Consider the following 27,054-nt stretch of genomic DNA (forward strand, 5'->3'; position numbering starts at 1 on the left):
GGGAAGCACGCAGCTTTCTGCTGCTGCCCACTTTGTTACAGCTTGTCTTCTGACTGTGTAAAAAAACATCTAGTTTCTTCAGAGATGAACAGGTGGTCTCATGGTTCTTCTCAATCCCTTTTGTTTCTAATGAGGGTTTTTTTTGGAATCTTCTAATGAAATTCATGATTCTACATGCCCCAGGATGCCCATTAACTCTTGGAGGAGGTTGGCTCTTTCAAAGTCAATGTGTGAGAATGATCTTGACTGTTGTGCTAATGAAGCCATTTTAGGTAATTTAGTCACTTCGAGCAAGCCATTGTCTTGGCCAGGCTTCTTGTTAGACTTTTTGTCTCTAGTTCAATCTCCTGGTATTTCAGATGTAAATGACAGTGGCCCCCTTGGCTGCTAGTTTTTTAAAAATTACTGTAAGATTTTTTTTTTACTCATTAAAAGTCTCATGCAAGTTTCCAACCGATTAAATTAATATTTCCTATTTGGCAGATAGGGTTTTCCTGACAGGTGTTAAGCCTGCTGAAGGGTCCAAGCCAAGACCTGTCGACATGGTTGGGGATCGCACTCACCTTGCCAGAACATATGAGGTCATTGAACTCTTTTTGGCCCTCGATCCAAGTTCTCTTCCTGTCTCACTTCTGCCATTCAACATGGCAGCAATCTGGAGCCAGGCCTGTTTAGTCTCAGATCATGACCTCCTCCTGCCACCCACTAGGAGAAGGACCTCCCTTCTCTCCCTCACTACCCCAACATGAGATTCAGATCCACATCAACGAAGTGAGGGCCAGCCCTGCCCCTGGTACTAGTCCTCCGGCTCTGTCATCTCCTCTTGGATCACTGGAAGGCTTTGGCGTGATACACAATTCTCTTCTTCAGCACAACCAGCAGCCTCAGTGATGGCTGCCATGGGGAATCTAAATGAGTCCCACACTTCTGGCCTACCTCTGTTTCTGCCCCCACTGGCTCTAATTGGACAGGAAACCTGTTTCCATACCAATTTAAGGGCTTCCCTACATGAAACTCTGGAGTTTAATCAGTTTTCCACCTCCAAGGTGCAAATTCAGCTCAACATTTCAGGTCAATGACTTTTTATCAGAATTGTGAAAAGTTAGAAATGTAATAGGCTTTAAGCAAATGAAAGAGGGGAGGATGGAAAACAGAACAAAAGGGAAGGTCAGTGAGAGTGGAAGACAGGAGAGGTTAAATGACAAAAGGGTTGGTGGTACAAGGCCAAAGGGAGTGATAATGGGAGAAGTAAATAAACAAAAGATATGTCTAGTGGAGGTGCGAATGGCTGTCTAAGGAGGAAAAGAAAAGTAAAACCAAAACCTGCAAAGAAAAAGGAAACAAAATGGGGACAGAGGTTATGGTCTGAAATTGAACTCAATGATGAGTCCAGAAGGTTGTAAAGTGACTAATCGAAAGATGAGGTGCTGTTCCTCAAACTTGCATTGAGCTTCATTGGAACACTGTAGGAGGCAAGGACGGAGAGGTTAGCATGAGAGAAAAGTGGCCAATTAAAATGACAGGGGACTGGAAGCTCAGGATCACAATTGCAGCCTGAATGGAGGTGTTCCACAAGGTAATCTGTGTTTGGTCTTCCCAATGTAGAGCAGACAGCATGGTGAGCTGCAAATACAGTATCTAAATTGAAAGAAGTACACGTAAATCGCTGTTTCACCTGAAAATGAGTGCTTGGGGCCTTGCACAGTGAGGACAGAGAAGGCTAAAGGGGAGGTATTGCATCTCCTGTGCTTGAATGGAAAGGTGCCGTGGGAAGGGCAGGGAGTGTTGGGGGTGATTGAGGGGTGGACCAGGGAGTCGTGGAAGGAATGATCCTTTCAGAATGCTGAAAGGAGAGGGGAGGGGAAGATGCGTTTGGTGGCTGGAGGTGGCGGAAATAGAGAAGGATGATCCGCTAAATATGGAAGCTGGTGGCGTGGAAGGTGAGGACAAGAGGAACCTTATCATGGTTCTGGGAGGGAGATGAAGGGGTGAGAGCAGAAGTGTGGGAAATTGCTTTGGATTTGGGAGGTAGAAAGTCATGGTGGGAGAGTTAAGGAGGGTTGACTGAAAGCTCAGTTTAAAAGATGAGTTTACAAAAGGTTTTCAAAGATGGGAAGGGAAGAGCAGAATGAACAGGCATAAGCAGGGAATCCAAAGAGTGGAACTAAGGTGGCCAAAGACTGTCACCAATGGTGGTGTAAAGGAAATTCCTTTGAGATGGTTGACCCCAGGACTTCATCTAGGTTCAAGGGCACTAGCATGGGGTGACAGGGTAGGGTGGGACATCAATCAAATTGCTCGTAATGATTTTTCAAACAAGTTTACTGGTTATATTGGTTTCCCAGTATCCCTTTTAATCTGATGATATTAAAAATGGTGAGTGGTCTGATAACTCTAAGGGCATGAAATCCTGGCAGCACCAAGGAGACCTAGCGCCCACTTTTCTGGAGCCCGTATGCTGGCGGCTGCTTTATGCACAGCCCTGAAGCAAGGGAGCAGGTAGGAGCATGTGCCGAAAGGTTGTGATGGTGTGCCATTATGACGCCTGATGCGACACCAGGTTACCAAATTTGGGCCATGCATGTCCAGACAATGAATTTGTCAATTGCTTATCAACCAATAAGTGGTGAGCTGCAAGCTGGGTCCTGCACTAGCATTCCTTAAAAGGCCAGATGCCCAAATTGCAGGTAAAGTAATTTTAAGAATGTCTGCTTTTGCAAATTCTTGAAGTACTCAGGAGTGTTTTTGTTGTTGTTGAAGGTGTTGTGATGAGTTCATGGATTTACCAGAGAGTGTTGTTGATGCGTAGGTGAACTGTCCACACAAGTCTGCACAAGGTATGGGGCCAGCAGTTGCAGTACCTCTGAGTCTGCAGTTTGAAAGGGAGATGGATACGGGGCTGCAGCAAGAGCAAGCTCTGCTAACTTGGAACCAGATTCCTCCATGCTTCTTATCAGTGACAGGAGGTTGTTTCGCAGGCCAGCCAATGCACCCACCATGTCAATGTGCATGCCCATCAGCACTCCCCTGTATGCTGCCTCATCAAGGTCCTCATCTGATTCCTCTGCAACCCACTCAAGCCCGGTGACTCACCATGTGCAGATCCCAGCTCTATACTAGCCTCCAAGGTACGTGCAGTACCAGTATCTGACATAATGGCTGCCAGTGTTAGATCAAGTGATGGGGCCATCTTCATTAGTGCTGTGCTGTTACTCTTTCTGTTTGGGCTGCTGTGGACTGGGTATCTGAAAGCAGGAAATCAGAGGAAGAAGGTTGGTGTGAGGCAAGGGAACTGGTGTGGAAAGCAAAAGGTCCGTGGTTCCACCATCTGCAGCTTGTTCATCATGCCAGTTAGCAGGATGTGAGTGATATGGGAGTTGTGCATAAGACAGGAACATGTCATCGTCCTCAAGGTTCTTAATGACACTGGATGCCACAGGCTCTGTTACAATCTGCTCCATGATGCAGGGGCAGCAAGCAATCAGGGGAAGGCAAATGGTAAGTTGGCCTTCATCGCAAGGGGATTTGAGTACAGGAGTTAGAATGTCTTGTTGCAATTTTATAGTGCCTTGGTGACACTGCACCTGGAGTATTGTGTACAGTTTTGGTCTCTTTTCCAAAGGAAGGATATACTTGCCATAGAGGAAGTGCAATGGAGATTCACCAGACTAATCCCTGGGATGGCAGGATTGTCTTATGATGAGCGATTGAGGAAAACTGGGCCTGTATTCTCTAGAGTTTTGAAGAATAAGAGGTGATCTCATTGAAACTTACAAAATCCTTACAGGGCTTGGCAGGGTGGATGTGGATAGGATGTTTCCTCTGGCTGGTGTGTCGAGAAGCAGGGGACATAATCTCAGAATAAGGAGTAGGCCATTTAAGACTGAGATAAGGAGGAATGTCTTCACTCAGAGGGCGGCAAATCTTTGGAATTCTCTATCCTAGAGGGCTGTGGAAGCTCAATCACTGAACATGTTCAAGACAGAAATCGATAGATATCTGGATACTAGTGACATCAAAGGATATTGGGATAGCACGGGAAAGTGGCGTTGAGGTAGATGATCAACCATGAATCAACCATGGTGGAGCAGACTCAATGGGCTGAATGGCCTACGCCTGCTCCTATGTTCCTATGCTAAGAACCATCTCCTTTGTAGGGTTCAGGAGATTCAAGAATCCTCATTCCCCCTGGTACTGCTCTGCTCTCTTCTATTATACGGCACCTTGTCCTGCAAAAGAGGGCAGAATGTCAGTGATTGTGTGGTACTGTGTTTGTGTAATGTGCCTGCCATTGCTGAATAGCTGGTGGTATATAGAGGGAGTGAGAGGTGGGTGTGAGTCTGATGGCATTGGTAGGCGTGTGAGGGTCAGGTGAATTATTTGGACATTAGGTGTGAGTCCTGTGTCCCAGGAAATGCTGCTGAATGAGTGATGGGGGTGTGGTGCATTGAGCAGCGGGTGAGAGGATGGTGGTATGGTAGGTAGGGGATATTATGTGAAGATGCATTCACTGACATTAACCACCCATATGAGGTTATTAGACTTCTTGTGACACTGCTGTCAGGTCTTCGGGTCCAGACTCTGGACCCTCCCCGGCTATCTGCTCCCACCCCCTTCTGAGGGTAGCCCTTGAGGGCCTCCTGAACCACCCGCAGAACCACGGCATCTCTCCTCCTGTCCACTAATGCCTCCAGTGCATCTGTCACCCTGGAACCCTCGCTCTGCCCTCGTGCTCCATTTTCCATTGTTTTAAATCACAGCAATATTATTCAGTGCAGCTTCCCTTTAGGAGAGATAGACTGCCTTTAAGAGCAGCAGGCTGGCTGCACCACATGATCTCAGCACAATGCTATTCGGCCCCATGCTGAGCGCAGATGCAGCTGGCAGCTTGAAGATGCCAGCAGCCACGAACCCACTCAGTCCCACACTCCTATCAGGAGAATGATGTGCAAGCATCAGGTTTGCATGCTGCCCGTTTCCAATGGGGAGATCATGATGCACGATCCCAATCACCAAAAAAAGGGCAAATGAATTTTTAGCTCTAAAGATACTGCAGTTCTAGATGACTCTGTGAACTCAATGGGCTGAATTTTACTAGCTTGCTGCTGAGATCGGCAGCGAGCTTCAAAGGTGGTGGCCCGCACACACAGGCATCACTCTGTGGAGCCGCCACGATATTATACACGGCGGCTTATTTACATAGCCAGGGCGAACCGCCACCCCCCCCCCGCCCCCCCCACAATGACGTGGAGTGGGCGGGCAATCCATCAACGGCAAGGGCGTCCGGCGGCACTACGTAGTGCCGGTGCCATTTTTAAAGGGCTTCCAGCCCTTACATTTAATTTAAATTTTGAAAGATACCGTATTTAAAACTTATTGCAAATAAATAAATGAATGTTCCCAACCCCATTCCCACCTCCCCAATAGACTTACATTTCATCCCTTGCCCTCTTCCCCCCCCCCTCCCCAAATATTCACTTTGTGTACCTGGCCTTCCCCCACAAAGGACAGAAACTTTTAACTTTACTGCTTCCCCACATCACCCCCTAGACCAATCAGGTAAGTTTGACCCCACACTGATATACCTACCTCCCTGCCCCCACCCCCCGACCAATGTTCTGCCATACTTCACTGGTCAGAGATTGGACGGCATGGAAGTGCCGGCCACCGACAGTAATATCGGAGCTGGATGGCCGGTGCATTTACATGTGTTAACATATTTAAATGGATGTCCCATCACCTAGCAGCAGGGGGGCCACCACGAGGTCTCACTGCTGCTGGTAATATGGGGCGGGGCCTTCCCAGCATCGAGGCCTGTGGTGGTCCTCGCCCAGAGGCATTTGCTGGGCCCCCTTACCACGACCCTTAATTTCATTTTGTTTTCGGCGGAGACCAGGGGGCTGCTGGGTAAGTAAAACACTATATATTTGGGCCGTTTAAAATAACTTGCCTTTCATTGCAGGAGCTTTTTCGGGAGCAGAGAGTGCGAGCGAGTGAGCAGCTGGGAAGGTCAGTTTAAAGTAAACTTAATTTCCTTTTGTTTTTGGCGGAGACCAGGGGGCTGCTGGGTAAGTAAAACCCTATATATTTGGGCCGTTTCTGAACCCGAGACACTACACCTGTAGTGTCTCCCACCCACCCTCCTCCTCTAACCAAAAAAAAAGGACTCGCTGGTGTGTAGATAAGGTAAGGCTTTTTCTATTTCTCTTTTTTGTTTTATCGTGTGATTGGTTAAAAACTTTTCGTTCCTTTTTCATTTAACTAAGTTTAAGTTTAAGATTAAAAATGGCAGGAGATCTCAGACCCGTGACATGCTCCTCTTGCTCAGTGTGGGAGCTCAAGGACATGGCTGATGTCCCTGACTCCTTCACGTGCAGGAAGTGTGTCCAGCTGCAGCTCTTGTTAGACCGCATGACGGCTCTGGAGCTGCGGATGGACTCACTTTGGAGCATCCGCGATGCTGAGGAGGTCGTGGATAGCACGTTTAGCGAATTGGTCACACCGCAGATTAGGATTGCTGAGGGAGAAAGGGAATGGGTGACCAAAAGGCAGAGAAAGAGCAGGAAGGCAGCGCAGGTGTCCCCTGCGGTCATCTCCCTCCACAACAGGTATACCGTTTTGGATACTGTTGAGGGAGATGGCTCACCAGGGGAAGGCAACACTAGCCAGGTTCATGGCACCGTGGCTGGCTCTGCTGTTCAGAAGGGCGGGAAAAAGAGTGGAAGGGCTATAGTCATAGGGGATTCGATTGTAAGGGGAGTAGATAGGCGGTTCTGTGGTCGAAAACGAGACTCCCGAATGGTATGTTGCCTCCCAGGTGCACGGGTCAGAGATGTCTCAGATCGGCTGCAGAACATTCTGAAGGGGGAGGGTGAACAGCCAGTTGTTGTTGTGCACATAGGCACCAATGATATAGGTAAAAAACGGGATGAGGTCCTACAAGCAGAATTTAGGGAGTTAGGAGCCAAGTTAAAAAGTAGGACCTCAGACGTAGTAATCTCAGGATTGCTACCAGTGCCACGTGATAGTCAGAGTAGAAATGAAAGAATAGTCAGGATGAATGCGTGGCTTGAGAGATGGTGCAGGAGGGAGGGGTTCAGACTTTTGGGACATTGGGACCGGTTCTGGGGGAGGTGGGACTATTACAAATTGGACGGTCTACACCTGGGCCGGACTGGAACCAATGTCCTTGGGGGTGCTTTTGCTAACGCTGTTGGGGAGGGTTTAAACTCATGTGGCAGGGGGATGGGACCCAAATGAGGTCAGTGGAGAGTAAGGATGTAGTAACTAAAGCCTGTAAGGAACTAGATAATGAAGTCAGCGTGACTAAGGGAAAGAGTAGGCAGGGAGCAGATGATGAAAGCAAAGGGAATGGTGGTCTGAGGTGTATTTGTTTTAATGCAAGAAGTGTAATAGGTAAGGCAGATGAACTTAGGGCTTGGATTAGTACCTGGGAGTATGATGTTATTGCTATTACTGAGACTTGGTTGAGGGAAGGGCATGATTGGCAACTAAATATCCCAGGATACCGATGCTTCAGGCGGGAATGAGAGGGAGGTAAAAGGGGTGGAGGAGTTGCATTACTGGTCAAAGAGGATATCACAGCTGTGCTGAAGGAAGGCACTATGGAGGACTCGAGCTGTGAGGCAATATGTCCAGGGTGTACTAGCTAGATAGATAAAGAACTGGCTGGGCACCAGGAGACAGAGAGTAGCAGTGGAAGGGAGTTTCTCAAAATGGAGACGTGTGACCAGTGGTGTTCCACAGGGATCCGTGCTGGGACCACTGTTGTTTGTGATATACATAAATGATTTGGAGGAAAGTATCGGTGGTCTGATTAGCAAGTTTGCAGATGACACTAAGATTGGTGGAGTAGCAGATAGTGAAGGGGACTGTCAGAGAATACAGCAGAATATAGATAGATTGGAGAGTTGGGCAGAGAAATGGCAGATGGAGTTCAATCAGGGCAAATGCGAGATGATGCATTTTGGAAGATCCAATTCAAGAGTGAACTATGCAGTAAATGGAAAAGTCCTGGGGAAAATTGATGTACAGAGAGATTTGGGTGTTCAGGTCTATTGTTCCCCGAAGGTGGCAACGCAGGTAAATAGAGTGGTCAAGAAGGCATACGGCATGCTTTCCTTCATCGGACGGTGTATTGAGTACAAGAGTTGGCAGGTCATGTTACAGTTGTATAGGACTTTGGTTCGACCACATTTGGAATACTGCGTGCAGTTCTGGTCGCCACATTACCAAAAGGATGTGGATGCTTTGGAGAGGGTGCAGAGGAGGTTCACCAGGATGTTGCCTGGTATGGAGGGCGCTAGCTATGAAGAGGGGTTGAGTAGATTAGGATTATTTTCATTAGAAAGACGGAGGTTGAGGGGGGACCTGATTGAGGTGTACAAAATCATGAGAGGTATAGACACGGTGGATAGCAAGAAGCTTTTTCCCATAGTGTGGGATTCAATTACAAGGGGACACGAGTTCAAAGTGAAAGGGGAAAAGTTTAGGGGGGATATGCGTGGAAAGTTCTTTACGCAGAGGGTGGTGGGTGCATGGAACGCATTGCCAGCGGAGGTGGTAGATGCGGGCACGATAGCGTCTTTTAAGATGTATCTGGACAGACACATGAATGGGCAGGAAGTAAAGAGATACAGACCCTTAGAAAATAGGCGACAGGTTTAGATAGAGGATTTGGATCGGCGTAGGCTTGGAGGGCCGAAGGGCCTGTTCCTGTGCTGTAATTTTCTTTGTTCTTTGTTCTTTGACCCCTGCCGTCGGGGGTGGGGGGAAGGCGGTAAAGTGCAGCCCAATGTTACCAGACCAAGTGGTTGTAATTTTGGTGAAAAGATGAAAACAGGCACTTAATGGGAGCTGTGCTAATGACACCCATGTTTGGAAGTTTAGTTTTAGACTGCAATTTTGGTCATAATTGCTGATTACTATAATTTTAAATTTGCCTGGAGGTTTATCACTCAAGCACTGATTAGACACAATTTTCATGGAGCAGCATGGGCTGAATTTTACCAGCCCCTCGACGTCGCAGATTTGCTGCACGTGGGTCAGTAAAATTCTGCGGGGAGATACCCGCCTCGACCCGCAATGTCGAGAAGGGCCCGCCGCATATTACTGGCAGGGGGGGGACCTCGGTGCGCCCCCCCACCACCCCCGCTGCCTAGTGGCGGGCCCTTCATCTGTATATTTAAATCAACCTAAATGACATGTAAATAGACTTACCAGCAGGTGCTGGCCATCCCACGCCGATTTTGCCACCAACGAACGCAGCTCATGCGCCTTCGGAACTCCATACAGAGTTCCAAGGCGAGAACCTGGTGGGGAGGGAAGAGGAATAAAATTTTCAGGGCGGGAGGGTTGGAGGAGCGGGGTAAATTTATTACAAAAACAAGAAATGCTGGAATCACTCAGCAGGTCTGGCAGCATCTGTGGAAAGAGAAGCAGAGTTAACGGGTCACTGACCCGAAACGTTAACTCTGCTTCTCTTTCCACAGATGCTGCCAGACCTGCTGAGTGATTCCAGCATTTCTTGTTTTTGTTTCAGATTTCTAGCATCCGCAGTATTTTGCTTTTATTTTAGGGGTAAATTTATTATTGGCTGTGAGGATAGTGGGAAGGGGTTGAGGGTCAAAGGGAACAAATGTCGGGGCGCAAGTTCGGGATACTAATAAAATTTTATCAGGGGATACAGGGCAATTAATGTATGATTTATCCATTGGGGGGTGGGATAAGTGATTGACACCTAACATAACATTTTATTTTTAATTCCCGGAGACCTTTAAATTTTACAATGTAACTGAAGTGCTTGAAGCCCGTTAAAAATGGCGCCGGCGCCTGAGTGGTGGGGTCGGATGCCATTGCTGGGGACATGACAGCCACCCCCGATGACGTAGAGGTGGTGGCCGCTCCACCCCCTCCAGTTAAATGAGCTCCCGTGCGTAATATCGAGTTCAAAGCGTGCTGCTGCGGAGCACGGCACAATAATAAAATTCAGGCCTGTATGTGGGCTGCATACCCTTATTTCCATTGAAGCTGTGGAATTCGCCAGTGGAAGGTTTCAGGATGCCTCAGGGACTCAGTGCGAGGGTGCACTGGTTCTCAGACATGGCACAGGAAGTCCTGGTAGATGAGGTCCAGAGAAGGAGGGATGTCCTGTACTCGCAGAAAGAAGGAATCTACCTCGCCATCTTGTCCCTCTTTCATGCAGCAGCACGTGCTGCTCTGTCTGGCCTCATATTCTCCTTCCATTTCTGTGCAGACCAAAAGGGACCCCTAGCAAGAAGCCAAGTACTCCTTTTGTCCTGGTGGCTCCTATAAGCTAGATTAGCACAGCAATTACTCTTTTTCGGTCAAGTCCTCAGAGAATTTCAAGAATAAATGTTGATAGAGTGCTAATGAAGTCTTGACAAAGTGTCCCACAAAATCTTCTGATTGTGTTTTGAAAATCCTCTTCAAACCTTCAGCAGCATGTGTGCAAAAAAAGATTACATACCATTAAGTAACACTCAAAATCTTCAGCAACAACCAGTTTACTCCAAATCAGCTGGTCACTGTTAGTATAGGATGTTAGGACAAGCATTATGCACCAAAGTGTGGCGCACCCTCGTTAATGCGTGCTTGCAGCCATTTTAACTGATCTTTTCAGGCGACTCTTCCTAGCACAAGCTTCATCTCCTTTAACAAAATGGTGTCTTGTGCTAAACTGACAATAGAGTTATAGAGTTATACAGCACAGAAACTGGCCCTTCAGTCCATCATGTCTGTGCCGGCCATCAAGCACCTAACTATTCTAATCCCATTTTCCAGCACTTGGCCCGTCGCCTTGTATGCTATGGCGTTTCAAGTGCTCATCTAAATACTTCTTAAATGTTGTGAGGGCTCCTGCCTCTATCACCCCTTCAGGCAGTGCATTCCAGATTCCAACCACTTTCTGGGTGAAAATAGTTTTCCTCAAATCCACCCTAAACCTCCTGCACCTTACCTTAAATCCCTGCCCTCTGGTTTTTGACCCCTCTGCAAAGGGAAAAAGTTTCTTCCTATCCAACCAATCAATGCCCCTCATAATTTTGTATATCTCAATCATAGCTCCCCTTAGCCTTCTCTGCTCTAAGGAAAACAACTCTAGCCTTTTCAGTCTCTCTTCATAGCTGAAATGCTGCAGCCCAGGCAACATCCTGGTGAATCTCCTCTGCACCCTCTCCAGTGCAATCACATCCTTCCTATAGTGTGGTGCCCAGAACTGTACACAGTACTCCAGATATGGCCTAACTAGCATTATATACAGCTCCATCATAACCTCCCTGCTCTTATATTCTATGCCTCAGCTAATAAAGGCAAGTATCCCATATGCTTTCCTGACCACCTTATCTACCTGTGCTGCTGCCTTCAGTGATCTATGGACAAGTACACCAAGGTCCCTCTGACCCTCTGTACTTCCGAGGGTCCTACCATCCATTGTATACTCCCTTGCATTGTTAGTCCTCCCAAAATGCATGACCTCACACTTTTCAGGATTAAATTCCATTTGCCACAGCTCCGCCCATTTTACCAGCCCATCTATATCATCCTGTAATCTCAGGCTTTCCTCCTCACTATTTATGACACCACCAATTTTCATGTCATCTGCGAACTTACTGATCATACCTCCTATACTCATGTCTAAATCATTAATGTACACTAAAAACAGCAAGGGTCTCAGCACAGATCCCTGCGGTACACCACTGGACACAGGCTTCCAATCGCAAAAACAACCCTCGACCATCACCCTCTGCCTCGTTCCACTAAGCCAATTTTGGATCCAATTTGCCAAATTGCCTTGGATCCCGTGGGCTCTTACCTTCTTAAGCAATCTCCCATGTGGGACCTTATCAAAAGCCTTAATGAAGCCCATGTAGACTACGTCAATTGCTTTACCCTCATCTACACATCTCGTCACCTCCTCCAAAAATTCAATAAAGTCAGTGATTCAATCAAGTTAGACACGATCTCCCCCTGACAAAGCCATGCTGACTATCCATGATTAATCCCTGCCTCTCCAAGTGGAGATTAATCCTGTCCCTCAGAATTTTTTCCAATAGTTTCTCTACCACTGATGTTCGACTCACCGGCCTGTAATTACTTGGTTTATCCCTGCTACCCTTCTTAAATAATGGTACCACATTCGCTGCCCTCCAATCCTCTGGCACTTCTCCTGTGACCAGAGAGGATTTGAAAATTTGTGTCAGAGCCCCTGCAATCTCCTCCCTTGCCTCACAGAACAACCTGGGATACATCTCATCTGGGCCTGGGGATTTATCCACTTTTAAGCCCACTAAAACAGCTAATACTTCCTCCCTTTCAATGCTAATATGTTCAAGTATATCACAATCCCCCTCCCTGATCTTTACACTTACATCGTTCTTCTCCATAGTGAACACAGATGAAAAGTAATCATTTAAAACCGCACCTATGTCCTCCGGCTCCACACACAGATTGCCACTTTGGTCCCTAATGGGCCCTACTTTTTCCCTGGTTATCCTCTTGCCCTTAATATACTTATAAAACGCCTTAGAATTTTCCTTTATCTTGCCCACCAGTGTTTTTTCATGTCTCCTCTTCACTCTCCTAATTACTTTTTTTAAGTACCCCCCTACACTTTCTATACTGCTCTAGTGCCTCCACTGTTTTCAGCCCTCTGAATCCGCCATAAGCCTCCTTTTTTTTACTGATCCAATCCTCTATGTCCCTTGACATCCAGGGTTCCCTGGACTTGTTGGTCCTACCCTTCACCTTAATGGGTACATGTTGGTTCTGAACTCTCACTATTTCCTCTTTGAATGACTCCCACTGATCTGATGTCGACTTTCCTACAAGTAGCTGCTCCCAGTCCACTTTGACCAGATCCTGTTTTATCATCTTAAAATCGGCCATCTCCCAATTCAGTACCTTTATTTTCGGCCATCTTTGTCCTTTTACATAACTACCTTAAGTCTTACAGAGTTGTGGTCACTATCCCCGAAATGTTCCCCTACTGACACTTCTACCTCTTGTCTGGCTTCATTCCCTAGGATAAGGTCCAGTACTGTCCCTTCTCTTGTAGGACTATCTCCGTGCTGGCTCAAAAAGCTCTCCTGTATGCATTTTAAGAATTCTGCCCCCTTTAAGACTTTTGCACTAAGACTATCCCAGTTAATATTGGGGAAGTTGAAATCCCCTTCTATTATTACCTTATTATTTTTACACCTCTCTGAGATTTGCCTACATATCTGCTCCTCTATCTCTCCCTGACTGTTTGGGGGTCTATAATACACTCCCAGCCAACTGTTTGCCCCCTTTCTGTTTTTAAGTTCTACCCATATGGCCTCATTTGAGGAACCTTCTAAGATATCATCCCTCCTTACTGCAGTAATTGACTCCTTGGTCAACAGTGCAATGCCACCTCCTCTTTAACCCCCTTCCCTGTCATGCCTGAAGATTCTCTACCCTGGAATATTGAGCTTCCAGTCCTGTCCCTCCCTCAACAATGCAGCTCAAAACCCCAGCATGGCCACATCGAAGGCTATTTAGCACCTAAAGTATCTGGGGAAAATTGCCCCCATTGGTTATAAATGGTTTGCCCCTATAGTTCTGTGACAGACTTGATGTGTAATCCCTAGGTGGCCCTTGCAAATATGAATCACAGTTGTGGTCTCCCAGGAACCAGTTAAGTGAACAGATCAAAGTGCAAAACAACCTGTCTACTCAGAATTCATTGTGTTTGCCTTTAAATGATATAGAGGGCCTGAGTGTAAATTCTGCCTTTTCAAATTCTAGCAGTGAATCTACTGAAGGAGGCCTCTCAGCTTAGAAATGATGAAATTGGGGAAAAGAATTGCAAGAGCAACTGTAGTGTGGCTATGAATAAATAATACCTCAGCATGGAAGAAAGTGTTGAATCATCAGAAATAGAAGAATCCTGGCATGCAAGCCAAATAGTTTGACAGCAGAAAAATATCCATGTCTTTTCTGCTCACCACAGAAACTACACAGGATGGGAGTGATTGGGTATGAATGCTCTCCGGAATGATCTTATTTACCAACCCATGATCTAAAAGAATCCTAAATCAGAATGCTTTATTATATACCCAGTCTCAAGCATCAGAGAGCATTGAAACTGCCAGCAAGAAACCTTGGGGATAAAATGGCAGAGCAGATCAGCTGCCCATTATATAACTTGCCTGAAACAGAAATTAAAAGTTGCCATGTTCTGTAACAGGCAGGCAATCCACTGTCAGTTTACAACCCAAACAGTGAAGGTAAAAATTAACCCCAAATCTCTCTGATTGGCATGGTCACCGTGTGATCCAGCCCATTTGTTAACACAAGAAAGAAGTTCTGTGTTTTTTTTCATTACTTGAAATAAAATTAAGAACATAAGAACATGAGAAATTGGAGCAGGAGTAGGCTATACAACCTGTCAAGCCTGTTCCATCAATCAGAACATGATTGATCTGATCTTGGCCCCAACTCCACTTTCCTGCCTGTTCCCCATGACCCTTGACTCCCTTATACCCAATCATTCCCATCATGTATAGTTCTGACTTAGACCAATCTCCTCCATTGGAATAATGGAACTGATGCCATATCTTCTAATGGGACCATGTTTAAACTTGTACTCAACACAATTACAGAATTACAGAGTACTTGTCTGCTCTTTCCCCCACCATCAAGAAAATGGAATGACATCCCTTGCTCAACAGCAAATTTGACCAATAAAAAAGCTGACCAATGAGAATAGCTGAGATGAAATCCTAGCATTCTGCTAAGAAGATAATCAGAGCTTCACTCACTTCCTGAAAAAAACTAGCTGACATTCTCCCTATACAGAAGAAAATTTGACCTGTCCCCACCCCCCACCCACTGAGCCACCTCCCCCACCCCAGTTCCCCCACCTCCACCTCATTTGGGCACCTGGTGGCAATGTCACTGAACTAGTAATCCAGAGGCCCAGGCTAATGTCATGGGGACATGGGTTCAAATCCTTCTGTGGCAGCTGATGAAATTTAAATTCAATTTAAAAATTCAATTAATTACTAAAAATCTGGCACTGAAAGCTAGTTTCAGTAATGCCGCCATGAAACTATCATTGATTCGTCATAAAAACCTATCTGGTTCACTAATGTCCTTTAGGGAAGTGTCAGGCAAACCCCCAACTGCCAAGACTGAGGCACACATTATTTCGCCACATGAACAAAAACTTAAAATTGCAAGCTCTGACTGGAAGGACATTTGCATAGTACTAGACAATGTTGAAACAATGGGGACCCAGTAGTTGCTTCCCCAATACACAGAAGTGGTCAGACCAGTTTTAGTCACATGACTAGCTGGCTGGAATTTTTGAATTTGAACTTCTAACAAAGGATTTGAACTCAGAATGCCGTGTGCTCATGGACTGAGAACATCTCCTCTCCTGTCTGTCTGTCGCCATCTCTTTCCCACAGAACTGAATCTTGTGATTCACTTTTTTTTTATTCATTCATGGGATGTGGGTGACGCTGGTCAGGCCAGCATTTATTGCCCATCCCTAATTGCCCTGGAGAAGGTGGTGGTGAGCTGCCTTCTTGAACTGCTGCAGTCCATTTGGGGTAGGTATACCCACAGTGCTGTTAGGAAGGGAGTTCCAGGATTTTGACCCAGCGACAGTGAAGGAACAGCGATATAGTTCCAAGTCAGGATGGTGTGTGACTTGGAGGGGAACTTGCAGGTGGTGGTGCTCCCATGTATTTGCTGCCCTTGTCCTTCTAGTTGGTGGAGGTCGTGGGTTTGGAAGGTGCTGTCTAAGGAGCCTTGGTGCATTGCTGCAGTGCATTTTGTAGATGGTACACACTGCTGCCACTGTGCGTCGGTGGTGGAGGGAGTGAATGTTTGTAGATGGGGTGCCAATCAAGCGGGCTGCTTTGTCCTGGATGGTGTCGAGCTTCTTGAGTGTTGTTGGAGCTGCACCCACCCAGGCAAGTGGAGAGTATTCCATCACACTCCTGACTTGTGCCTTGTAGATGGTGGACAGGCTTTGGGGGAGTCAGGAGGTGAGTTACTCACCTCAGGATTCCTAGCCTCTGACCTGCTCTTGTAGCCATGGTATTTATATGGCTACTCCAGTTCAGTTTCTGGTCAATGGTAACTCCTAGGATGTTGATAGTGGGGGATTCAGCGATGGTAATGCTGTTGAATGTCAAGGGGAGATGGTTAGATTCTGTCTTGTTGGAGATGGTCATTGTCTGGCACTTGTGTGGTGCGCATGTTACTTACCACTTATCAGCCCAAGCCTGGATATTGTCCAGGTCTTGCTGCATTTCTACACGGACTGCTTCAGTATCTGAGGAGTCACGAATGGTGCTGAACATTGTGCAATCATCAGCGAAAATCTTCACTTCTGACCTTATGATTGAAGGAATTTCATTGATGAAGCAGCTGAAGATGGTTGGGCCTAGGACACTACCCTAAGGAACTCCTGTAGTGATGTGCTGGAGCTCAGATGATTGACCTCCAACAACCACAACCATCTTCCTTTGCGCTAGGTATGACTCCAGCATCAACTCAAAGGGGGAAAGTTTTCCTACATGAACAAGTTTTACGAAGACTATTGGGCCCCAACGAAACTCAAGACTATATCTTCAATCAAGGACTACAGCGAGCTCGAGAAATAGTAACCAGATATTGCCTCAAATTGTTCTACTTATCTCTTCTGCTCTTTTCTGTCCCTATCTGCAATTTTATATTGAATGCGAGCTTTGGCGCGTTGTATATCTGTAGGTGTGAATCGTAGTCGAGTTTAAGTTTAAGGTTTAATAAATTTCATCTTTCTTCTTTAAACCAAAGAAAGCCCATTTGTGCTCATTTCTTTGCCTTATATTTGGAAAGTTGTGAACAAGGATTCACAAAGGGGGAGCTCAAAACACAATGTGTTTAAAATTAAACCCTGTTACAATAAGACCAGGGAAAGACAGCCAAAGACCCCTAGACACATTCCTCACCTGGTCATTATAGAAATTGGGTGCTAGCATCCGGATTGTTACCCACAGACAAACAAGTGAAAATTGGAAAAGGGAAACCAAATTGATCCCAATCAAAAAGAGCAAATCAATACAGGTTTTCTTGTGGTTGTATGTGATTGTATACTAACCTGTCTGCAACTGAAGCGAGTAGCTCCCCAAAGCTAGGGGGAAGTAACTTGGGATTAGTTAAAAGCACTGTCTATGGACCAGTTGAGTAAGATGGCTGAGCAGTGTGGGATCACTGTACATGGCAAGGCTAGGAAATCTGAACTCCTAAGGCGAGTGGCCAACCATTTTTCCCTTGTAGCTGAAGAAGTAGAGACAGGCTTTGAAGCAGAATCCGAAAGGGTAGTTTAGGCAAAGATACAACTGGAACAGAGGAAACTTGAAATTGACGAAAGGGAGAAGGAGAAAGAAAGAGTCTTCCAGAAGGAACGGGCAGAGAAAGAGAGGGTCTTCCAAATGGAATGTGAAGAAAATGAAAGGCAGAAAAAGGAACGAGAGAGAGAGAGGAGAGACAGAGAGAAAGAATATTCTGAAAAGAATGCCAAGAACGAGAGTTAACTCGGGGCGACAGAGTAACCCTAGTGAAAGCGTGGCCAATATGGAGGATCAGAATTCAGGACTGGGTACAAGATTGCTAAAACTCACCCAACTAATTCTAAAATTCAATGAGGAAGATGTGGAAGCATTTCCCGTGTCCTTAGAGAAACTGGCAATGTAGCTAAAATGACCAACATTTTACCTCACTGGTTCGTCTAAGCACCATGTGATAGTCATTTCCTCGCATACCTGGGCACTGTGTTTGTACAATTAGTGTTGAATAAATTGAATGTTTTTGAAAGTACTCCTGTATATCTGCAGCATCCATGAGATGTTGCAATGTTGATGCTTTTGCTTGTGTAATGGAATTTTACCTTAAAATGACCAAATGCAAACTTACTGGAAAAGCCCATGAGGTTTATTCCTTGCTACCAGATGAGAGTTCATCAAATTATGAACTGACCAAAAATGTATCCTTGGGGCATATGAATTAGTACCCAAAGGTTACCAACAAATGTTTAGATCCCTCAAAAAGCAAGCCAATCAAACTTATATTGATATAAAAGCAAAATACTGCAGATGCTGGAAATCTGAAATAAAAACAGAAAGTGCTGGAAAAACTCAGCAGGTCTGTCAGCATCTCTGGAGAGAGAAGCAGAGTTAACATTTCAGGTCAATGACCCTTCTTCAGAACTTATATGGAGTTTAAAAGAAGCAAGCAGCTGGCTTTTGACCAATGGCTGAGGGCTTTAAGAATTAAAGCCAGCTACGAGACTCTCAGAGAAGTAATCCTGTTAGAGGAATTTCAAAACTCTCTCCCATTCTCAACAAAAACTCATGTCGAGGAGCAGTGGGTTCAGGGAGACCGGCAAGTGGCCGTTCTGGCCAATGAGTTTGCTTTAATTTATAAGTCGGTTTCCCAGGGGTGAAACTTTCCTGATCACCCCCACAAATCCAAAAAGGACAAAGGTTGGGAAGGTGATCTCTGCCCAGGCAGTCCTGGAAGAGAAAGGAAAGCAGGAGACATGGGGGGCCCTCCTCCAGCCAAAAAGGAAGGTACTGTGAGCAAGAGTGAGATCCAGAGACCTTTATGCTTCCATTGTAATGAGGCAGGCCATTTAAATGCTGACTCCTGGAAACTAAATGGGAAACTGGTAGGGTTAATCAGGGCACACTCGCTCAGTAAAGACAACGGCCTGATGGCAAACACAGAATGGGCTGTGGCTTTGACTGCAGTAAGGGTGCAACCCAGGAAGCTTACTACGGCCAGTGCAGGAAAAGTTAATAGGATTCCTGAAGCTTATCAGGGTTTTGCGTCTGAAAGGAAAGTAACCCCATACCCCTCGAGTAGGGCAAGCAGGCCCATAGTGATTCTCAGGGACACAGGGGACACTAGATTCCTTTTAGTGGGAAAAGGCTTGACCTTTCCCCCAGAGAGTGCAGTGAACACCAAAATGGTCGTGAATGGCATTGGAGGGCAGTGTATCCCTGTACCTGTACACTGGGTGGAACGGTGACCATAGGGATTGTCCCTAGTTTGCCTGTGGATGGGGTTGACCTGCTCCTAGGTAATGATCTGGTGAAGGTGAAGGTGATAGTCACCCCCCCCCCCCGCCCCCACCCCCCGCCCCCAGTAGTGAAAGAAAGACCGCAGGAGGGCGAAGAGACAGGGCAGTGGCAGGAAACGGTCCTCTGCAGCATCCCTGAATGTGTAGTGGATCAGAACATGATAAAACCAGCTCTCTCAAAGGAGACTGCATTGGCACTGCAGGCAGTGGACCATGAGATCTGCCTGTCCAAGACTTTCTTTGGAAAGTTAGGAGACCCAGGGAATTAATTCAATGGATTTTCCCTGGCTGAGGCTCAGCAAGCTGACACAGTATTGCAATAGTTAGCAAACGCTGCCCAGTCTGAAATTGAAGCAGAGGGAGTTCCTGATTGCTACTATTTAAAGAATGAGGTAGAGATACAGCACTGAAACAGGCCCTTTGGCCCACCGAGTCTGCACCGACCAACAACCACCCATTTACACTAATCCTACATTAATCCCATATTCCCTAGTACATCCCCACCATTCTCCTACCACCTACCTACACTAGGGGCAATTTACAATGGCCAATTTACCTATCAACCTGCAAGTCTTTGGCTGTGGGAGGAAACCGGAGCACCCAGCGGAAACTCACGCGGTCACAGGGCAAACTTATAAACTCCACACTGGCAGTACCCAGAACCAAACCCAAGTTGCTGGAGCTGTGAGGCTGCAGTGCCAACCACTGAGCCACTGTGCCGCCCTGGAGTTCTCCTCACAGGCCTGAGGGCAAAGGTCGACAGTAGTTCACCAGTTAGTGGTGCCACAGAGGTACCAGAGAGAAATATTAAGAAGGGCCCATAAGACTACAGTGGCTGCAAATGCCGGTATAAGGAAAGACCAAAACATGCATAAGACAGCAGTTTGACTGGCTAAAACTCCATAAACATGTGGTGGAGTACTGCAGGAGTTGCCGCATGTGTTTGGTTGAGAGGAAACTCCAACCTACAGTGAAACCTGCATCCCTAAGTCCTGTACCGGAGGAGCCTCCAGCAGAGGGCTGGTGAACTGTAAGGGACCCTCGCTAAGAACAAAAGGGGAGAGGCAGGCACATGGCTGGCAAAAGTTCAGGAAGAGAAGGGGAAAAAGTGACCAGAGGGCAGGTTAAAGGAAGTCCGGGAAGTATCCTGGATGAAAACCCTTACCGCCCGGTCAACCAACCCAGATAAATGTGAAAAGTTAGACACCACATCCTCCTATGTAACTGCAGGTTCGAGAAGCACCCCACCAGAGTTGCTAACAGCATTTAAAGGAACCTGCAGTGACAAAGAAAGACCTCTAGGGGGCAGAGAAACCGTGAGGGTGAAGCCTTACCTAGTCGAAGTGTCACAGGAGACTGCAGTTAAGTCTGCAATAATACTTCCAGGTAGGAGTGTCCCAGAGAACAAAGGGGAGCGGAACAGAGACTTCTCCCCCACACTCAAAGGAAAAGGGAAACACCCATTCCCTGAAGCCAAAAGTCTTTGCATGAATCAGGGAGTTCAGGATAGACCTGCCACCCCTACTAACTCTCTTGAGAAAAAAAAAGGGAAATTAAAACATCCCTGGCGCCCAGAACAGACTATCTTTAATGAGCTTTAAGATTGGTGAATGAATGGAAATGAAGAAGAGAAATGCATGGTTTTTCTTTGTGTATAGTATATTTCTCTCAAACTCTGTAATAAAATGCATTGTTTTTCTTCAAATCACATTTCCTTCCCCTGGGTGTGGAGGTGGCAGGCAAACCCCCACCTGCCAAAACTGAGGCCCACATTATTTCGCCACATGAACAAAAACTTAAAATTGCAAGCCCTGACTGGAAGGACATTTGCATAGTACCAGACAATGTTGAAACAATGGGAACCCAGTAGTTGTTTCCCCAATACACAGAAGTGATCAAACCAGTTTTAATCACATGACTAGCTGGCTGGGGTTTTTGAATTTGTACTCCCAACAAAGGATTTGAACTCAGAATGCCGTGTGCTCATGGACTGAGAACATCTCCTCTCCTGTCTGCCTGCCTCCATCTCTTTCCCACGGAACTGAATCTTGTGAAGACATGTAAACTCAAAGAGGGAAAGGTTTCCTACTTGAACAAGTTTTAAGAAGACTATTGGGCCCCAACGAAACGCAAGACAATATCTTCAATCAAGGACTACAGCGAGCTTGAGAAATAGTAACAAGATATTGCCTCTAACTGTTCTACTTATCTCTTCTTCTGCTCTTTTCTGTCCCTATCTGTATGTTTATACCATGTGTGCATGCTAGTGTGGGCGGGACGTATATCCATAGGCGTGAACCATATTGGAGTTTGAGTTTAAATTTTAATAAATTTCATCTTTCTTCTTGAAACCAAAGAAAGCCCGTTTGTGCACATTTCTTTGCCTTATAATTGGAAAGTTGTGAACAAGGATTCACAAAGGGGGAACTCAAAACACAATGTGTTTAAAATTAAACCCTGTTACAATAAGACCAGGTAAAAACAGCAAAAAGCCCCTAGACACATTCCTCATCTGGTTGTAACAGAAGGAAATCTGCTGTCCTTAGCTAGTCTGGCCTACATGTGACTCCAGACCCACAGCAATGTCGTTGACTTATAACTGCCCTCTAAAATGGCCGAGCATGCCACTCAGTTGTCAAGGGCAATTAGGGATGGGCAACAAATGCTTGCATATGATTTACATATAATATGTATATGCTTTCTTTTCTGCACACAGTATATCAAACTCAGGAAAAACGTTCTTTTTTTTTCACTTTTGTTTCTTTGAACAGACTTTTAGCTCAAAAATGTTCAGGTGAATTCCATTATTTGACCATCACACATTCCATTTCCCACACTCCTGCTCTCTCCCCTTCCCCTCCCTCAGGCTCGGCAGCTGTCCACTCTTGTCCATGACCTGCAAAAGAGAGAAGATTGACGAGAAAGCAATGTATTTTCCAACACGTCGTTCTGTCTACTCATCATCTGGAATTCTAGGTGTCCAGTGATGGACACATGAGCACTATGCTTTTTGTTCACCAGAGGGACTCTTGTTCTTGCAGGAGGAGACCAGCTTGCCAAACCAAACAGGCCTGGATGGGGATAGCAGAGGAGGTCAGCAGCCATTGGGTTGCCCCTCATACCTGGCTGCAGTGCTTAAAGAGGGTCAATGACGTGATGCGTTGAGCAAGGTAAGTGCTGCGCTTGGCGTTAAGCTTGCAGCCTTCAAAGTGACTGATGATGACTATGAGGTTGGAGAAGGAGGTGCCCACGCAGTTCATGGAAATGCCCAGGCATCAGCATTGGCTGTCAGATACATGTTTGTCTCTCTGTACAGGACACAGGACAGGCAGAGGTGCCACCTGCACAGACTGATGGATAGTTAGGCTGCCAACAACATAGGAGTCATGCCTCTCTTAGATGCGTGGGTGACAATGGGAATTTATTTGATTGCAGAAGAGAGCACACAACGTAAGAGAAAGCTTAGGAACCAGAGATGGCATGTACTGCATAGTCATCCTCACATCTATGGGGGAATAGGCGTTGGAGTTGGGAGGAGTGGAGGCAGGCCAGGCAATCGCTGATGGTGAGATAGTTGTGGAGGCCCGAGAGAGTGAGTGGCTTAATGGATGGGTACAAGAGACCCTCTGGTGAGCAAAAAGCATAGTGCTCATGTGTCCATCAATGGTCACCAAGAGCTCCAGATGATGAGTTATCAGTAGGATGTCTTGGAAAGTACACTGTCCTGTCATCAATCTTCTCTCTTTTGCAGGTCATGGACAAGAGTGGACAGCTGCTGAGCCTGAGTGACAGGTCTCCATCTCTGAGGATGAGAAGGAGAACTCAAAGGGTGAATCATCATATCATTGCCCTGCACCCTCCACCAGCGCAGATACTCTCATGTCAGTAGGTAGTTGTGCGTGATTATTAATGGGGTCACAATTTGGTTAGCACCGAACAGACGCAAACGAGCAGCTGATGGAGACAGTGACAGCCGAGGTCACTCACACTCAGAGGACTGTGTGAGGGCCCAGCAATGCTCAGTTTCAGGCTGATAACATGCTTCTGGAGTCACCAATAAGGTGGCTGATGCTGGAGTTGCAGCTGGAGGTGAGTGAACATCTGCTGGATTTTCTAGGTGCTACACGCATCCATGCAAGAATAATGGAGGAGTCCATCCAGGCCATGGGTGCACCCATAACTCTGGTGTGTACAAGCATGGCTTCCTCCATTGAGAGATTGGAGACCTTGTTGGAAAGCTGTATCCAGCAGACCACCCAGTGGATGCCAGAGATGCATGCGGACCTGCATGGCATCACCAGCTCCACGAGCTCTGTGGAGCAATGGCTGGGTGAGAGGGGGATGTGTTGCCTGGAGTCATCGCCAGGTCCTCGGACTCCTCAGGGAGGGCCAAGTGTGCCCTGAAAGGGTAAACATAGAAACATAGAAAATAGGAGCAAGAGTAGGCCATTCGGCACTTCGAGCCATTCATTATGATCATGGCAGATCATCCAACTCAGTAACCTGTTCCCGCTTTCGCCCCATATTCTTTGATCCCTTTGGACCCAAGAGCTATATCTAACTCCTTCTTGAAAACATACAATGTTTTGGCCTCAACTGCCTTCTGTGGTAGCGAATTCCACAGGCTCACCACTCTCTGGGTGAAGAAATTTCTCCTCATCTCAGTCCTGAATAGTTTACCCCGTTTCCTTAGACTATGACCCCTGCTTCTGGGACTCCCCCACCATCGGGAACATCCTTCCTGTATCTACCCTGTCAAGTCCTGTTAGAATTTTATAGGTTTCTATGAGATTCCCCCTCACTCTTCTGAATTCCAGCGAATATAATCCTAACCAACTCAATCTCTCCTCAAACGTCAGTCCCACCATCCCAGGAATCAGTTTGGTAAACCTTCGCTGCATTCCCTCTATAGCAAGAACATCCTTCCTCAGATAAGGAGACTAAAACTGCACATGATATTCCAGTTGTGGCCTGGCCAAGACCCTGTATAATTGTAGCAAGACATCCCTGCTGCTGTACTTGAATCCTCTCGCTATGAAGGTCAACATACCGTTTGCCTTTTTTACTGCATGCTTACCTTCAGTGACTAGTGTACGAGAACACACAGGGCTCGTTGCATATTCCCCTCTCTCAGTTTATAACCATTCAGATAATAATCTGCCTTCCTGTTTTTGTTACCAAAGTGGATAACCTCACATTTATCCACGTTATACTGCATCTGCCATGCATTAGCCCACTCACTCAACTTGTCCAAATCACCCTGAAGCCTCTTTGCATCCTCCTCACAACTCACCCTCTCACCCAGTTTTGTGTCATCTGCAAATTTGGAGATATTACATTTAGTTCCCTCATCTAAATCATTAATATATATTGTGAATAGCTGGGGTCCTAGCACCGATCCCTGTGGTATCCCACTAGTCACTGCCTGCCATTCGGAACAAGACCCATTTATCCCTACTCTTTGTTTCCTGTCTGCCAACCAATTTTCTATCCATTGCAATACACCACCCCCAATCCCATGTGCTTTAATTTTACACGCTAATCTCTTATGTGGGACTTTGTCAAAAGCCTTCCGAAAGTCCAAATAAACCACATCCACTGGCTCCCCCTCATCAACTCTACTAGTTATATCCTCGAAGAATTCTATTAGATTTGTCAAGCATGATTTCCCTTTCGCATATCCATGCTGACTCTACCACTGAGAGCGGGTAGAGGAGCGGCTGTCTGCAGCATCTGGGGGCTCCTCTCAGGGCACTCCTGGCATGGACAGCGACCCCCTCAACCCCTCTGAAGGTGACACCAGTACCTCACAAAGTCACAAAGACACGGAGAAAAAGGTGGATCCTGCCCTCCAGGGCTCAGGCAACCAGAGGATGACCAACATGACCATCGAAAGCCACAGATCAGAAAGGTCAGCAATCTGCTTCCCTGTCAGCTGACAGTGCAGACAGAGCACTATGTAAGAACACCTGCAAGCACGGGAAAAAGTCTACCTAGCTGCACTTGGGTTTCATGGGTTTATACTTTGATATTAGATGTCACCTTGCTGTGCATTTGTCTTCAATGAATTCTGAAATGGTGCCCCATTAAAAGAATCCTTTACTTTTTTAAAACATTACCGGGCCATTAACAGTTTGCTTCCTCCTGCAAAAGGTATGATGGGAAGGACCACACCGGATAAGGTCAATGCCTGTGTTTTTGCCTCATGTGATGATGGGTCCAGGGAGATGGTAAGGACATTCAAGAAAGTGGCGATGGGTCTGCTGAAGGTGAAGGATTTATTGGATTGACTGGGTGTGTAAGTAAGGCTTATGTGAAACGTGCCTGTATTAGCAAATCGCTAATGCATGCATCACATTGTACTTTGCCTGCTGTCCCTTGGGGTCTTCATCTTGCTTCGCCTGGTCACCATCCCCCTCCATATCCGCATCCTTAGGAGAGAAATGAAGCTCCAGGATGTCCTCATTGTTCAAAGGTTCTCCCCTCTGGTGTGCCAGATTGTGCAGAACACAGCATAACACCACAATATGTGAGACCCTTGCTGGGATATATTGAAGGGCCCCGCCAGATCTATCCAGGCATTGGAACCACATCTTCAGAACCCCTACATCCTGCTCGATTGTTGCTCGAGTTGTGCCGTGGCAGATGTTGTACCTCTCCTTTTCATCTGTGCTTGGGTTCCTCACAGGCCTCAGTAACCACCTCTTTCGTGGGCAGCCCTTATCACCCAATATCCATCCTTGAAGGCCGGGCACCTGGGATTGCCTTAGTACGGAGGCATCGCGGCAGCTTCCCGGGAACCTTGCACAGACCTGAAGGATCCATTCACAGTGGTCACAGACCAGTTATACAATTGATGAAGGTTGCTGCCTGGTCTGTGGGAGTTTTGATGGCCACATGCATGTAGTCGATGACACCCTACACCTGAGGGAATCTAGCGATGGTCCTCTCAGGCCAACTATCTGGATCGATGCAAAATTGCACATACTGGTTGGCCCTCTTAAACATGCCATTGGTGGCCATTTTGATGCATCAATGAGCCAGAGACTGGGAGTTACCACAGACATTTCCAGAAAATCCCTGGAATGATCCTGAAGCGTATAAATTCAGCGTCACTTGACCTTCAACATGACAGGCATTGGGTCCCTGCCCTTTCCCGTAGGGCTCAGCTCATCCACCATAATGGCACACGGCTTGTTGATAGCTTCCCTGGAGAGGCGCAGTCTTCGGCAACACTGCTGCCCCAATGTTTGCAGGAAGTTCAGCCTTTTTTGGTCTGTGTTGTTGTCTGTGTGGAAGAGGCTGGTTGCGTGACCCTCCGCACCCTCTTCTTCCCTTCCCCGTTTCAGGCTCATGATTCTCTTGCCCCTCAGGGTGCTGCTGCGCTGCTGCCTGTGGCTGCTGCTCTCTCCCTCTCTGATGCTCCTCCTCACTGGGGGTCTCAATGTCTGAATGAATGAGGCCCATGGCAAATAGCTTTACTCTATTATCTGGGCCACCCACCTTCCATGCTCTGTGCATACGTTTCCAAGTCAGATTAGACACAAGCAGAATGCTCCTGCTGTGCTAGGCATGTTTTTCTTTGCTCCGACTTGCTAATGCCACTGGCAACTTAGTTTCACCCTCCCTACCAAGCCAGGCTACCTTTTGCAATGGGTCCTGACTACAGCCAACACTGACTTCCTGCTAAGCCTCCACCTGGTTGTAGCCGACAAGGCTCTGAAGTTCTGTTATTCCCGCGCGCCCCTCATAACATTGGAAAAACCTACTAAAATCATAGTTAATTCCCTGTTTAACAGGCTGAATTACTTTCCTGCCATGTTCCAGCACCACCTCCTCCCATTAGCCCAGCCGCCTTTGGTACTATCCAGTCACAACATAAAGATGTTGTGCTTCCCTCCCGATGCCTTTCA

Source organism: Heterodontus francisci, chromosome 4 (assembly GCF_036365525.1).
Source record: "Heterodontus francisci isolate sHetFra1 chromosome 4, sHetFra1.hap1, whole genome shotgun sequence".
Taxonomy (NCBI): domain Eukaryota; kingdom Metazoa; phylum Chordata; class Chondrichthyes; order Heterodontiformes; family Heterodontidae; genus Heterodontus; species Heterodontus francisci.